Raw genomic sequence first — 14,159 nt, 5'->3', positions numbered from 1 at the left:
ATAAAATAGAATCGGTTTTATTAACAAGGGCAAAAATTAATTTCTATTGTCGCCGTAAAACCATGCAATATTTTCATTCAAATTGGGGATGATGAAGACACGAAAGCGCATATGCGTTGACCGGGAATCGAACCCAGATCTACTGCTTGGAAGGCAGCAATGCTAACCATTACACCATCAACGCAAGATATAGTAATGTTCAAAATATCATTGTACTTTTTGTTAAAAATCGAAGGTAGCAAATAGATGAAGAGAATGACGAAAATTGGGGATAGAAAATCGAACCCAGATCGACTGCTTGGAAGGCAGCAATGCTAACCATTACACCATCAACGCAAGATATGGTAATGATCAAAATATCATAGTACTTTTTGTTAAAAATCGAAGGTAACAAATAGATGGAGAGAATGACGAAAATCGGGGATAGAAAAAATTTGCACGCTAGTTGGAATGGAGAAATTCATGGTGAACTGTCCTATATGCATCGTTATAATCCTGGATGAAAAAAGTGCGTTTCGAAACCAATCTGAAGGTGGTTCTGTGGTGTAATGGTTAGCACTTTGGACTTTGAATCCAAGGATCCGAGTTCCAATCTCGGCAGGACCTACGACTGTCTTTTTTGCAAATCACGCTTTCACGCAAAAAATTATTGGCTGCATATTGCACGTCTGTTGGAAACGAGGCCCTTTTTAGGATCATTAGTCGAAGATTTATGGCAGTGAAGATAATTGAAACGTTTTTTGCTAGTGTTCTGTGTCCCCTAAATTCACCCGAAATATGTTGTTCCTGATTTTTTTGGAAATATCAAAACAATGGAATAAAATAGAATCGGTTTTGTTAACAAAGGCAAAAGTTAATTTCTATTGTCGCCGTAAAACCATGCCATATTTTCATTCAAATTGGGGATGATGAAGACCCGAAAGCAGATATGCGTTGACCGGGAATCGAACCCAGATCTACTGCTTGGAAGGCAGCAATGCTAACCATTACACCATCAACGCAAGATATGGTAATGTTCAAAATATCATTGTACTTTTTGTTAAAAATCGAAGGTAGCAAATAGATGGAGAGAATGACGAAAATGCAGGATAGAAAAATTTCCACGCTAGTTGGAATGGAGAAATTCATGGTGAACTGTCCTATATGCATCGTTATAATCCTGGATCAAAAAAATTCGTTTCGAAACCAATCTGAAGGTGGTTCTGTGGTGTAATGGTTAGCACTTTGGACTTTGAATCCAAGGATCCGAGTTCAAATCTCGGCAGGACCTACGACTGTCTTTAAAGAAAATCACGCTTTCACGCAAAAAATTATTGGCTGCATATTGCACGTCTGTGGGAAACGAGGCCCTTTTTAGGATCATTAGTCGAAGATTTATGGCAGTGAAAATAATTCAAACGTTTTTTGCTAGTGTTCTGTGTCCCGTAAATTCACCCGAAATATGTTGTTCCTGATTTTTTTGGAAATATCAAAACAATGGAATAAAATAGAATCGGTTTTGTTAACAAAGGCAAAAGTTAGTTTCTATTGTCGCCGTAAAACCATGCAATATTTTCATTCAAATTGGGGATGATGAAGACCCGAAAGCGGATATGCGTTGACCGGGAATCGAACTCAGATCTACTGCTTGGAAGGCAGCAATGCTAACCATTACACCATCAACGCAAGATATGGTAATGTTCAAAATATCATTGTACTTTTGTTAAAAATCGAAGTTAGCAAATAGATGGAGAGAATGACGAAAATCAGGGATAGAAAAAATTTGCACGCTAGTTGGAATGGAGAAATTCATGGTGAACTGTCCTATATGCATTTTTTTAATCCTGGATGAAAAAAATGCGTTTCGAAACCAATCTGAAGTGGTTCTGTGGTGTAATTGTTAGCACTTTGGACTTTGAATCCAAGGATCCGAGTTCAAATCTCGGCAGGACCTACGACTGTCTTTAAAGCAAATCACGCCTTCACGCAAAAAATTATTGGCTGCATATTGCACGTCTGTTGGAAACGAGACCCTTTTTAGGATCATTAGTCGAAGATTTATGGCAGTGAAGATAATTCAAACGTTTTTTGCTAGTGTTCTGTGTCCTGTAAATTCACCCGAAATATGTTGTTCCTGATTTTTTTGGAAATATCAAAACAATGGAATAAAATAGAATCGGTTTTGTTAACAAAGGCAAAAGTTAATTTCTATTGTCGCCGTAAAACCATGCAATATTTCATTCAAATTGGGGATGATGAAGACCCGAAAGCGGATATGCGTCGACCGGGAATCGAACCCAGATCTACTGCTTGGAAGGCAGCAATGCTAACCATCACACATCAACGCAAGATATGGTAAAGTTCAAAATATCATTGTACTTTGTGTTAAAAATCGAAGTTAGCAAATAGATGGAGAGAATGACGAAAATCAGGGATAGAAAAAATTTGCACGCTAGTTGGAATGGAGAAATTCATGGTGAACTGTCCTATATGCATCGTTATAATCCTGGATGAAAAAAATGCGTTTCGAAACCATTCTGAAGGTGGTTCTGTGGTGTAATGGTTAGCACTTTGGACTTTGAATCCAAGGATCCGAGTTCAAATCCCGGCAGGACCTACGACTGTCTTTAAAGAAAATCACGCCTTCACGCAAAAAATTATTGGCTGCATATTGCACGTCTGTTTGAAACGAGGCCCTTTTTAGGATCATTAGTCGAAGATTTATGGCAGTGAAGATAATTCAAACGTTTTTTGCTAGTGTTCTGTGTCCCGTAAATTCACCCGAAATATGTTGTTCCTGATTTTTTTGGAAATATCAAAACAATGGAATAAAATAGAATCGGTTTTGTTAACAAAGGCAAAAGTTAATTTCTATTGTCGCCGTAAAACCATGCAATATTTTCATTCAAATTGGGGATGATGAAGACCCGAAAGCGGATATGCGTTGACCCGGAATCGAACCCAGATCGACTGCTTGGAAGGCAGCAATGCTAACCATTACACCATCAACGCAAGATATGGTAATGATCAAAATATCATTGTACTTTTTGTTAAAAATCGAAGGTAGCAAATAGATGGAGAGAATGGCGAAAATCGGGGATAGAAAAAATTTGCACGCTAGTTGGAATAGAGAAATTCATGGTGAACTGTCCTATATGCATCGTTATAATTCTGATTGAAAAAAATGCGTTTCGAAACCAATTTGAAGGTGGTTCTGTGGTGTAATGGTTAGCACTTTGGACTTTGAATCCAAGGATCCGAGTTCAAATCTCGGCAGGACCTACGACTGTCTTTAAAGAAAATCACGCTTTCACGCAAAAATTATTGGCTGCATATTGCACGTCTGTTGGAAACGAGGCCCTTTTTAGGATCATTAGTCGAAGATTTATGGCAGTGAAGATAATTGAAACGTTTTTTGCTAGTGTTCTGTGTCCCGTAAATTCACCCGAAATATGTTGTTCCTGATTTTTTTGGAAATATCAAAACAATGGAATAAAATAGAATCGGTTTTGTTAACAAAGCCAAAAGTTAATTTCTATTGTCGCCGTAAAACCATGCAATATTTTCATTCAAATTGGGGATGATGAAGACCCGAAAGCGGATATGCGTTGACCGGGAATCGAACCCAGATCTACTGCTTGGAAGGCAGCAATGCTAACCATTACACCATCAACGCAAGATATGGTAATGTTCAAAATATCATTGTACTTTTTGTTAAAAATCGAAGTTAGCAAATAGATGGAGAGAATGACGAAAATCGGGGATAGAAAATCGAACCCAGATCGACTGCTTGGAAGGCAGCAATGCTAACCATTACACCATCAACGCAAGATATGGTAATGATCAAAATATCATTGTACTCTTTGTTAAAAATCGAAGGTAGCAAATAGATGGAGAGAATGACGAAAAACGGGGATAGAAAAAATTTGCACGCTAGTTGGAATGGAGAAATTCATGGTGAACTGTCCTATATGTATCGTTATAATTCTGGATGAAAAAAATGCGTTTCGAAACCAATCTGAAGGTGGTTCTGTGGTGTAATGGTTAGCACTTTGGACTTTGAATCCAAGGATCCGAGTTCAAATCTCGGCAGGACCTTCGACTGTCTTTAAAGCAAATCACGCTTTCACGCAAAAAATGATTGGCTGCATATTGCACGTCTGTTGGAAACGAGGCCCTTTTTAGGATCATTAGTCGAAGATTTATGGCAGTGAAGATAATTCAAACGTTTTTTGCTAGTGTTCTGTGTCCCGTAAATTCACCCGAAATATGTTGTTCCTGATTTTTTGGAAATATCAAAACAATGGAATAAAATAGAATCGGTTTTGTTAACAAAGGCAAAAGTTAATTTCTATTGTCGCCGTAAAACCATGCAATATTTTCATTCAAGTTGGGGATGATGAAGACCCGAAAGCGGATATGCGTTGACCGGGAATCGAACCCAGATCTACTGCTTGGAAGGCACAATGCTAACCATTACACCATCAACGCAAGATATGGCAATGTTCAAAATATCATTGAATTTTTTGTTAAAAATCGAAGGTAGCAAATAGATGGAGAAAATGACGAAAATCGGGGATAGAAAATCGAACCCAGCTCGACTGTTTAGAAGGCAGCAATGCTAACCATTACATCATCAACGCAAGATATGGTAATGTTCAAAATATCATTGTACTTTTTGTTAAAAATTGAAGGTAGCAAATAGATGAAGAGAATGACGAAAATCGGGGCTAGAAAATAAAACCCAGATCGACTGCTTGGAAGGCAGCAATGCTAACCATTACACCATCAACGCAAGATATGGTAATGATCAAAATATCATTGTACTCTTTGTTAAAAATCGAAGGTAGCAAATAGATAGAGAGAATGACGAAAATCGGGGATAGAAAAAATTTGCACGCTAGTTTGAATGGAGAAATTCATGGTGAACTGTCCTATATGCATCGTTATAATTCTGGATGAAAAAAATGCGTTTCGAAACCAATCTGAAGGTGGTTCTGTGGTGTAATGGTTAGCACTTTGGACTTTGAATCCAAGGATCCGAGTTCAAATCTCGGCAGGAGCTACGACTGTCTTTAAAGCAAATCACGCTTTCACGCAAAAAATTATTGGCTGCATATTGCACGTCTGTTGGAAACGAGGCCATTTTTAGGATCATTAGTCGAAGATTTATGGCAGTGAAGATAATTAAAATTTTTTTTTAGTGTTCTGTGTCCCGTAAATTCACCCGAAATATGTTGTTCCTGATTTTTTTGGAAATATCAAAACATTGGAATAAAATAGAATCGGTTTTGTTAACAAAGGCAAAAGTTAATTTCTATTGTCGCCGTAAAACCATGCAATATTTTCATTCAAATTGGGGATGATGAAGACCCGAAAGCGGATATGCGTTGACTCGGAATCGAACCCAGATCGACTGCTTGGAAGGCAGCTATGCTAACCATTACACCATCAACGCAAGATATGGTAATGATCAAAATATCATTGTACTTTTTGTTAAAAATCGAAGTTAGCAAATAGATGGAGAGAATGACGAAAATCGGGGATAGAAAATCGAACCCAGATCGACTGCTTGGAAGGCAGCAATGCTAACCATTACACCATCAACGCAAGATATGGTAATGATCAAAATATCATTGTACTTTTTGTTAAAAATCGAAGGTAGCAAATAGATGGAGAGAATGGCGAAAATCGGGGATAGAAAAAATTTGCACGCTAGTTGGAATGGAGAAATTCATGGTGAACCGTCCTATATGCATCGTTATAATTCTGAATGAAAAAAATGCGTTTCGAAACCAATCTGAAGGTGGTTCTGTGGTGTAATGGTTAGCACTTTGGACTTTGAATCCAAGGATCCGAGTTCAAATCTCGCAGGACCTACGACTGTCTTTAAAGCAAATCACGCTTTCACGCAAAAAATTATTGGCTGCATATTGCACGTCTGTTGGAAACGAGGCCATTTTTAGGATCATTAGTCGAAGATTTATGGCAGTGAAGATAATTAAAATTTTTTTTTAGTTTTCTGTGTCCCGTAAATTCACCCGAAATATGTTGTTCCTGATTTTTTTGGAAATATCAAAACAATGGAAAAATAGAATCGGTTTTGTTAACAAAGGCAAAAGTTAATTTCTATTGTCGCCGTAAAACCATGCAATATTTTCATTCAAATTGGGGATGATGAAGACCCGAAAGCGGATATGCGTTGGCTGGGAATCGAACCCAGACCTACTGCTTGGAAGGCAGCAATGCTAACCATTACACCATCAACGCAAGATATGGTAATGTTTAAAATATCATTGTATTTTTTGTTAAAAATCGAAGGTAGCAAATAGATGGAGAGAATGACGAAAATCAGGGATAGAAAAATTTTGCACGCTAGTTGGAATGGAGAAATTCATGGTGAACGGTCCTATATGCATCGCTATAATCCTGGATGAAAAAAATGCGTTTCGAAACCAATCTGAAGGTGGTTCTGTGGTGTAATGGTTAGCACTTTGGACTTTGAATCCAAGGATCCGAGTTCAAATCTCGGCAGGACCTACAAATGTCTTTAAAGCAAATCACGCCTTCACGCAAAAAATTATTGGCTGCATATTGCACGTCTGTTGGAAACGAGACCCTTTTTAGGATCATTAGTCGAAGATTTATGGCAGTGAAGATAATTCAAACGTTTTTTGCTAGTGTTCTGTGTCCCGTAAATTCACCCGAAATATGTTGTTCCTGATTTTTTTTGGAAATATCAAAACAATGGAATAAAATAGAATCGGTTTTGTTAACAAAGGCAAAAGTTAATTTCTATTGTCGCCGTAAAACCATGCAATATTTTCATTCAAATTGGGGATGATGAAGACCCGAAAGCGGATATGCGTTGACCGGGAATCGAACCCAGATCTACTTCTTGGAAGGCAGCAATGCTAACCATTACACCATCAACGCAAGATATGGCAATGTTCAAATATCATTGTACTTTTTGTTAAAAATCGAAGGTAGCAAATAGATGGAGAAAATGACAAAATCGAACAAATAGATGGACGACGAGCTCGACTGCTTAGAAGGCAGCAATGCTAACCATTACACCATCAACGCAAGATATGGTAATGTTCAAAATATCATTGTACTTTTTTTTAAAAATTGAAGGTAGCAAATAGATGAAGAGAATGACGAAAATCGGGGATAGAAAATCGAACCCAGATCGACTGCTTGGAAGGCAGCAATGCTAACCATTACACACATGAACGCAAGATATGGTAATGATCAAAATGTCATTGTACTTTTGTTAAAAATCGAATTTAACAAATAGATGGAGAGAATGACGAAAATTGGGGATAGAAAAAATTTGCACGCTAGTTGGAATGGAGAAATTCATGGTGAACTGTCCTATATGCATCGTTATAATCCTGGATGAAAAAAATGCGTTTCGAAACCAATCTGAAGGTGGTTCTGTGGTGTAATGGTTAGCACTTTGGACTTTGAATCCAAGGATCCGAATTCAAATCTCGGCAGGACCTACGACTGTCTTTAAAGCAAATCACGCTTTCACGCAAAAAATTATTGGCTGCATATTGCACGTCTGTTGGAAACGAGGCCCTTTTTAGGATCATTAGTCGAAGATTTATGGCAGTGAAGATAATTCAAACGTTTTTTGCTAGTGTTCTGTGTCCCGTAAATTCACCCGAAATATGTTGTTCCTGATTTTTTTGGAAATATCAAAAAATGGAATAAAATAGAATCGGTTTGTTAACAAAGGCAAAAGTTAATTTCTATTGTCGCCGTAAAACCATGCAATATTTTATTCAAGTTGGGGATGATGAAGACCCGAAAGCGGATATGCGTTGACCGGGAATCGAACCCAGATCTACTGCTTGGAAGGCAACAATGCTAACCATTACACCATCAACGCAAGATATGGCAATGTTCAAATATCATTGAATTTTTTGTTAAAATCGAAGGTAGCAAATAGATGGAGAAAATGACGAAAATCGGGGATAGAAAATCGAACCCAGCTCGACTGTTTAGAAGGCAGCAATGCTAACCATTACATCATCAACGCAAGATATGGTAATGTTCAAAATATCATTGTACTTTTTGTTAAAAATTGAAGGTAGCAAATAGATGAAGAGAATGACGAAAATCGGGGCTAGAAAATAAAACCCAGATCGACTGCTTGGAAGGCAGCAATGCTAACCATTACACCATCACGCAAGATATGGTAATGATCAAAATATCATTGTACTCTTTGTTAAAATCGAAGGTAGCAAATAGATAGAGAGAATGACGAAAATCGGGGATAGAAAAAATTTGCACGCTAGTTTGAATGGAGAAATTCATGGTGAACTGTCCTATATGCATCGTTATAATTCTGGATGAAAAAAATGCGTTTCGAAACCAATCTGAAGGTGGTTCTGTGGTGTAATGGTTAGCACTTTGGACTTTGAATCCAAGGATCCGAGTTCAAATCTCGGCAGGACCTACGACTGTCTTTGAAGCAAATCACGCTTTAACGCAAAAAATTATTGGCTGCATATTGCACGTCTGTTGGAAACGAGGCCATTTTTAGGATCATTAGTCGAAGATTTATGGCAGTGAAGATAATTAAAATTTTTTTTAGTGTTCTGTGTCCCGTAAATTCACCCGAAATATGTTGTTCCTGATTTTTTTGGAAATATCAAAACATTGGAATAAAAAGAATCGGTTTTGTTAACAAAGGCAAAAGTTAATTTCTATTGTCGCCGTAAAACCATGCAATATTTTCATTCAAATTGGGGATGATGAAGACCCGAAAGCGGATATGCGTTGACTCGGAATCGAACCCAGATCGACTGCTTGGAAGGCAGCTATGCTAACCATTACACCATCACGCAAGATATGGTAATGATCAAAATATCATTGTACTTTTTGTTAAAAATCGAAGGTAGCAAATAGATGGAGAGAATGGCGAAAATCGGGGATAGAAAAATTTGCACGCTAGTTGGAATGGAGAAATTCATGGTGAACGGTCCTATATGCATCGCTATAATCCTGGATGAAAAAAATGCGTTTCGAAACCAATCTGAAGGTGGTTCTGTGGTGTAATGGTTAGCACTTTGGACTTTGAATCCAAGGATCCGAGTTCAAATCTCGGCAGGACCTACAAATGTCTTAAAGCAAATCACGCCTTCACGCAAAAATTATTGGCTGCATATTGCACGTCTGTTGGAAACGAGACCCTTTTTAGGATCATTTCGAAGATTTATGGCAGTGAAGATAATTCAAACGTTTTTTGCTAGTGTTCTGTGTCCGTAAATTCACCCGAAATATGTTGTTCCTGATTTTTTTTGGAAATATCAAAACAATGGAATAAAATAGAATCGGTTTTGTTAACAAAGGCAAAAGTTAATTTCTATTGTCGCCGTAAAACCATGCAATATTTTCATTCAAATTGGGGATGATGAAGACCCGAAAGCGGATATGCGTTGACCGGGAATCGAACCCAGATCTACTTCTTGGAAGGCAGCAATGCTAACCATTACACCATCAACGCAAGATATGGCAATGTTCAAAATATCATTGTACTTTTTGTTAAAAATCGAAGGTAGCAAATAGATGGAGAAAATGACGAAATCGGGGATAGAAAATCGAACCCAGCTCGACTGCTTAGAAGGCAGCAATGCTAACCATTACATCAACGCAAGATATGGTAATGTTCAAATATCATTGTACTTTTTTTTAAAAATTGAAGGTAGCAAATAGATGAAGAGAATGACGAAAATCGGGATAGAAAATCGAACCCAGATCGACTGCTTGGAAGGCAGCAATGCTAACCATTACACCATGAACGCAAGATATGGTAATGATCAAAATGTCATTGTACTTTTTGTTAAAAATCGAATTTAAACAAATAGATGGAGAGAATGACGAAAATTGGGGATAGAAAAAATTTGCACGCTAGTTGGAATGGAGAAATTCATGGTGAACTGTCCTATATGCATCGTTATAATCCTGGATGAAAAAAATGCGTTTCGAAACCAATCTGAAGGTGGTTCTGTGGTGTAATGGTTAGCACTTTGGACTTTGAATCCAAGGATCCGAGTTCAAATCTCGGCAGGACCTACGACTGTCTTTAAGCAAATCACGCTTTCACGCAAAAAATTATTGGCTGCATATTGCACGTCTGTTGGAAACGAGGCCATTTTTAGGATCATTAGTCGAAGATTTATGGCAGTGAAGATAATTAAACGTTTTTTAGTGTTCTGTGTCCCGTAAATTCACCCGAAATATGTTGTTCCTGATTTTTTTGGAAATATCAAAACATGGAATAAAATAGAATCGGTTTTGTTAACAAAGGCAAAAGTTAATTTCTATTGTCGCCGTAAAACCATGCAATATTTTCATTCAAATTGGGGATGATGAAGACCCGAAAGCGGATATGCGTTGACTCGGAATCGAACCCAGATCGACTGCTTGGAAGGCAGCTATGCTAACCATTACACCATCAACGCAAGATATGGTAATGATCAAAATATCATTGTACTTTTTGTTAAAAATCGAAGGTAGCAAATAGATGGAGAGAATGGCGAAAATCGGGGATAGAAAAAATTTGCACGCTAGTTGGAATGGAGAAATTCATGGTGAACGGTCCTATATGCATCGCTATAATCCTGGATGAAAAAAATGCGTTTCGAAACCAATCTGAAGGTGGTTCTGTGGTGTAATGGTTAGCACTTTGGACTTTGAATCCAAGGATCCGAGTTCAAATCTCGGCAGGACCTACAAATGTCTTTAAAGCAAATCACGCCTTCACGCAAAAAATTATTGGCTGCATATTGCACGTCTGTTGGAAACGAGACCCTTTTTAGGATCATTAGTCGAAGATTTATGGCAGTGAAGATAATTCAAACGTTTTTTGCTAGTGTTCTGTGTCCCGTAAATTCACCCGAAATATGTTGTTCCTGATTTTTTTGGAAATATCAAAACAATGGAATAAAATAGAATCGGTTTTGTTAACAAAGGCAAAAGTTAATTTCTATTGTCGCCGTAAAACCATGCAATATTTTCATTCAAATTGGGGATGATGAAGACCCGAAAGCGGATATGCGTTGACCGGGAATCGAACCCAGATCTACTTCTTGGAAGGCAGCAATGCTAACCATTACACCATCAACGCAAGATATGGCAATGTTCAAAATATCATTGTACTTTTTGTTAAAAATCGAAGGTAGCAAATAGATGGAGAAAATGACGAAAATCGGGGATAGAAAATCGAACCCAGCTCGACTGCTTAGAAGGCAGCAATGCTAACCATTACACCATCAACGCAAGATATGGTAATGTTCAAAATATCATTGTACTTTTTTTAAAAATTGAAGGTAGCAAATAGATGAAGAGAATGACGAAAATCGGGGATAGAAAATCGAACCCAGATCGACTGCTTGGAAGGCAGCAATGCTAACCATTACACCATGAACGCAAGATATGGTAATGATCAAAATGTCATTGTACTTTTTGTTAAAAATCGAATTTAACAAATAGATGGAGAGAATGACGAAAATTGGGGATAGAAAAAATTTGCACGCTAGTTGGAATGGAGAAATTCATGGTGAACTGTCCTATATGCATCGTTATAATCCTGGATGAAAAAAATGCGTTTCGAAACCAATCTGAAGGTGGTTCTGTGGTGTAATGGTTAGCACTTTGGACTTTGAATCCAAGGATCCGAATTCAAATCTCGGCAGGACCTACGACTGTCTTTAAAGCAAATCACGCTTTCACGCAAAAAATTATTGGCTGCATATTGCACGTCTGTTGGAAACGAGGCCCTTTTTAGGATCATTAGTCGAAGATTTATGGCAGTGAAGATAATTCAAACGTTTTTTGCTAGTGTTCTGTGTCCCGTAAATTCACCCGAAATATGTTGTTCCTGATTTTTTTGGAAATATCAAAACAATGGAATAAAATAGAATCGGTTTTTTAACAAAGGCAAAAGTTAATTTCTATTGTCGCCGTAAAACCATGCAATATTTTCATTCAAATTGGGGATGATGAAGACCCGAAAGCGGATATGCGTTGACTCGGAATCGAACCCAGATCGACTGCTTGGAAGGCAGCTATGCTAACCATTACACCATCAACGCAAGATATGGTAATGATCAAAATATCATTGTACTTTTTGTTAAAAATCGAAGGTAGCAAATAGATGGAGAGAATGGCGAAAATCGGGGATAGAAAAAATTTGCACGCTAGTTGGAATGGAGAAATTCATGGTGAACGGTCCTATATGCATCGCTATAATCCTGGATGAAAAAAATGCGTTTCGAAACCAATCTGAAGGTGGTTCTGTGGTGTAATGGTTAGCACTTTGGACTTTGAATCCAAGGATCCGAGTTCAAATCTCGGCAGGACCTACAAATGTCTTTAAAGCAAATCACGCCTTCACGCAAAAAATTATTGGCTGCATATTGCACGTCTGTTGGAAACGAGACCCTTTTTAGGATCATTAGTCGAAGATTTATGGCAGTGAAGATAATTCAAACGTTTTTTGCTAGTGTTCTGTGTCCCGTAAATTCACCCGAAATATGTTGTTCCTGATTTTTTTTGGAAATATCAAAACAATGGAATAAAATAGAATCGGTTTTGTTAACAAAGGCAAAAGTTAATTTCTATTGTCGCCGTAAAACCATGCAATATTTTCATTCAAATTGGGGATGATGAAGACCCGAAAGCGGATATGCGTTGACCGGGAATCGAACCCAGATCTACTTCTTGGAAGGCAGCAATGCTAACCATTACACCATCAACGCAAGATATGGCAATGTTCAAAATATCATTGTACTTTTTGTTAAAAATCGAAGGTAGCAAATAGATGGAGAAAATGACGAAAATCGGGGATAGAAAATCGAACCCAGCTCGACTGCTTAGAAGGCAGCAATGCTAACCATTACACCATCAACGCAAGATATGGTAATGTTCAAAATATCATTGTACTTTTTTTTAAAAATTGAAGGTAGCAAATAGATGAAGAGAATGACGAAAATCGGGGATAGAAAATCGAACCCAGATCGACTGCTTGGAAGGCAGCAATGCTAACCATTACACCATGAACGCAAGATATGGTAATGATCAAAATGTCATTGTACTTTTGTTAAAAATCGAATTTAACAAATAGATGGAGAGAATGACGAAAATTGGGGATAGAAAAAATTTGCACGCTAGTTGGAATGGAGAAATTCATGGTGAACTGTCCTATATGCATCGTTATAATCCTGGATGAAAAAAATGCGTTTCGAAACCAATCTGAAGGTGGTTCTGTGGTGTAATGGTTAGCACTTTGGACTTTGAATCCAAGGATCCGAATTCAAATCTCGGCAGGACCTACGACTGTCTTTAAAGCAAATCACGCTTTCACGCAAAAAATTATTGGCTGCATATTGCACGTCTGTTGGAAACGAGGCCCTTTTTAGGATCATTAGTCGAAGATTTATGGCAGTGAAGATAATTCAAACGTTTTTTGCTAGTGTTCTGTGTCCCGTAAATTCACCCGAAATATGTTGTTCCTGATTTTTTTGGAAATATCAAAACAATGGAATAAAATAGAATCGGTTTTGTTAACAAAGGCAAAAGTTAATTTCTATTGTCGCCGTAAAACCATGCAATATTTTCATTCAAGTTGGGGATGATGAAGACCCGAAAGCGGATATGCGTTGACCGGGAATCGAACCCAGATCTACTGCTTGGAAGGCAACAATGCTAACCATTACACCATCAACGCAAGATATGGCAATGTTCAAAATATCATTGAATTTTTTGTTAAAAATCGAAGGTAGCAAATAGATGGAGAAAATGACGAAAATCGGGGATAGAAAATCGAACCCAGCTCGACTGTTTAGAAGGCAGCAATGCTAACCATTACATCATCAACGCAAGATATGGTAATGTTCAAAATATCATTGTACTTTTTGTTAAAAATTGAAGGTAGCAAATAGATGAAGAGAATGACGAAAATCGGGGCTAGAAAATAAAACCCAGATCGACTGCTTGGAAGGCAGCAATGCTAACCATTACACCATCAACGCAAGATATGGTAATGATCAAAATATCATTGTACTCTTTGTTAAAAATCGAAGGTAGCAAATAGATAGAGAGAATGACGAAAATCGGGGATAGAAAAAATTTGCACGCTAGTTTGAATGGAGAAATTCATGGTG

General features: G+C 37.7%; 32 non-coding genes across 32 annotated transcripts; 17 read left to right on the top strand and 15 right to left on the bottom strand.

The window, feature by feature from the left end:
- Positions 1–112: 112 nt before the first annotated feature.
- On the bottom strand, positions 113–184 carry Trnag-ucc. Its single transcript has one exon. It is a non-coding gene; the product is annotated as a tRNA-Gly (tRNA).
- Positions 185–534: 350 nt separating this feature from the next.
- Positions 535–606, top strand: Trnaq-uug. Its single transcript has one exon. It is a non-coding gene; the product is annotated as a tRNA-Gln (tRNA).
- A 323-nt stretch (positions 607–929) lies between these two features.
- Trnag-ucc lies at positions 930–1,001 on the bottom strand. The gene has a single exon. It is a non-coding gene; the product is annotated as a tRNA-Gly (tRNA).
- A 197-nt stretch (positions 1,002–1,198) lies between these two features.
- Positions 1,199–1,270, top strand: Trnaq-uug. Its single transcript has one exon. It is a non-coding gene; the product is annotated as a tRNA-Gln (tRNA).
- Positions 1,271–1,593: 323 nt separating this feature from the next.
- On the bottom strand, positions 1,594–1,665 carry Trnag-ucc. The gene has a single exon. It is a non-coding gene; the product is annotated as a tRNA-Gly (tRNA).
- Positions 1,666–1,861: 196 nt separating this feature from the next.
- Trnaq-uug lies at positions 1,862–1,933 on the top strand. Its single transcript has one exon. It is a non-coding gene; the product is annotated as a tRNA-Gln (tRNA).
- Positions 1,934–2,524: 591 nt separating this feature from the next.
- Positions 2,525–2,596, top strand: Trnaq-uug. Its single transcript has one exon. It is a non-coding gene; the product is annotated as a tRNA-Gln (tRNA).
- Positions 2,597–2,919: 323 nt separating this feature from the next.
- Trnag-ucc lies at positions 2,920–2,991 on the bottom strand. Its single transcript has one exon. It is a non-coding gene; the product is annotated as a tRNA-Gly (tRNA).
- A 198-nt stretch (positions 2,992–3,189) lies between these two features.
- Positions 3,190–3,261, top strand: Trnaq-uug. Its single transcript has one exon. It is a non-coding gene; the product is annotated as a tRNA-Gln (tRNA).
- A 322-nt stretch (positions 3,262–3,583) lies between these two features.
- On the bottom strand, positions 3,584–3,655 carry Trnag-ucc. The gene has a single exon. It is a non-coding gene; the product is annotated as a tRNA-Gly (tRNA).
- A 350-nt stretch (positions 3,656–4,005) lies between these two features.
- Positions 4,006–4,077, top strand: Trnaq-uug. The gene has a single exon. It is a non-coding gene; the product is annotated as a tRNA-Gln (tRNA).
- Positions 4,078–4,972: 895 nt separating this feature from the next.
- Positions 4,973–5,044, top strand: Trnaq-uug. The gene has a single exon. It is a non-coding gene; the product is annotated as a tRNA-Gln (tRNA).
- A 321-nt stretch (positions 5,045–5,365) lies between these two features.
- Trnag-ucc lies at positions 5,366–5,437 on the bottom strand. The gene has a single exon. It is a non-coding gene; the product is annotated as a tRNA-Gly (tRNA).
- Positions 5,438–5,787: 350 nt separating this feature from the next.
- Positions 5,788–5,858, top strand: Trnaq-uug. The gene has a single exon. It is a non-coding gene; the product is annotated as a tRNA-Gln (tRNA).
- A 319-nt stretch (positions 5,859–6,177) lies between these two features.
- Trnag-ucc lies at positions 6,178–6,249 on the bottom strand. The gene has a single exon. It is a non-coding gene; the product is annotated as a tRNA-Gly (tRNA).
- A 198-nt stretch (positions 6,250–6,447) lies between these two features.
- Positions 6,448–6,519, top strand: Trnaq-uug. The gene has a single exon. It is a non-coding gene; the product is annotated as a tRNA-Gln (tRNA).
- A 324-nt stretch (positions 6,520–6,843) lies between these two features.
- Trnag-ucc lies at positions 6,844–6,915 on the bottom strand. Its single transcript has one exon. It is a non-coding gene; the product is annotated as a tRNA-Gly (tRNA).
- A 500-nt stretch (positions 6,916–7,415) lies between these two features.
- Positions 7,416–7,487, top strand: Trnaq-uug. The gene has a single exon. It is a non-coding gene; the product is annotated as a tRNA-Gln (tRNA).
- A 320-nt stretch (positions 7,488–7,807) lies between these two features.
- Trnag-ucc lies at positions 7,808–7,879 on the bottom strand. Its single transcript has one exon. It is a non-coding gene; the product is annotated as a tRNA-Gly (tRNA).
- Positions 7,880–8,377: 498 nt separating this feature from the next.
- Trnaq-uug lies at positions 8,378–8,449 on the top strand. The gene has a single exon. It is a non-coding gene; the product is annotated as a tRNA-Gln (tRNA).
- A 587-nt stretch (positions 8,450–9,036) lies between these two features.
- Positions 9,037–9,108, top strand: Trnaq-uug. The gene has a single exon. It is a non-coding gene; the product is annotated as a tRNA-Gln (tRNA).
- Positions 9,109–9,427: 319 nt separating this feature from the next.
- On the bottom strand, positions 9,428–9,499 carry Trnag-ucc. The gene has a single exon. It is a non-coding gene; the product is annotated as a tRNA-Gly (tRNA).
- Positions 9,500–9,996: 497 nt separating this feature from the next.
- On the top strand, positions 9,997–10,068 carry Trnaq-uug. The gene has a single exon. It is a non-coding gene; the product is annotated as a tRNA-Gln (tRNA).
- A 317-nt stretch (positions 10,069–10,385) lies between these two features.
- Positions 10,386–10,457, bottom strand: Trnag-ucc. Its single transcript has one exon. It is a non-coding gene; the product is annotated as a tRNA-Gly (tRNA).
- A 198-nt stretch (positions 10,458–10,655) lies between these two features.
- On the top strand, positions 10,656–10,727 carry Trnaq-uug. Its single transcript has one exon. It is a non-coding gene; the product is annotated as a tRNA-Gln (tRNA).
- A 323-nt stretch (positions 10,728–11,050) lies between these two features.
- Positions 11,051–11,122, bottom strand: Trnag-ucc. The gene has a single exon. It is a non-coding gene; the product is annotated as a tRNA-Gly (tRNA).
- A 501-nt stretch (positions 11,123–11,623) lies between these two features.
- Trnaq-uug lies at positions 11,624–11,695 on the top strand. The gene has a single exon. It is a non-coding gene; the product is annotated as a tRNA-Gln (tRNA).
- A 322-nt stretch (positions 11,696–12,017) lies between these two features.
- Trnag-ucc lies at positions 12,018–12,089 on the bottom strand. The gene has a single exon. It is a non-coding gene; the product is annotated as a tRNA-Gly (tRNA).
- Positions 12,090–12,287: 198 nt separating this feature from the next.
- Positions 12,288–12,359, top strand: Trnaq-uug. The gene has a single exon. It is a non-coding gene; the product is annotated as a tRNA-Gln (tRNA).
- A 324-nt stretch (positions 12,360–12,683) lies between these two features.
- Trnag-ucc lies at positions 12,684–12,755 on the bottom strand. Its single transcript has one exon. It is a non-coding gene; the product is annotated as a tRNA-Gly (tRNA).
- Positions 12,756–13,256: 501 nt separating this feature from the next.
- On the top strand, positions 13,257–13,328 carry Trnaq-uug. Its single transcript has one exon. It is a non-coding gene; the product is annotated as a tRNA-Gln (tRNA).
- A 323-nt stretch (positions 13,329–13,651) lies between these two features.
- Trnag-ucc lies at positions 13,652–13,723 on the bottom strand. Its single transcript has one exon. It is a non-coding gene; the product is annotated as a tRNA-Gly (tRNA).
- Positions 13,724–14,159: the final 436 nt, after the last annotated feature.

The sequence above is a fragment of the Dendronephthya gigantea genome, unplaced genomic scaffold, assembly GCF_004324835.1.
Source record: "Dendronephthya gigantea isolate DGI-Jeju-01 unplaced genomic scaffold, DenGig_1.0 000078F, whole genome shotgun sequence".
Lineage (NCBI taxonomy): Eukaryota > Metazoa > Cnidaria > Anthozoa > Malacalcyonacea > Nephtheidae > Dendronephthya > Dendronephthya gigantea.
The sequence above is the reverse complement of the archived record's forward strand: the minus strand, read 5'-3'. Positions and strand labels throughout refer to the sequence as shown.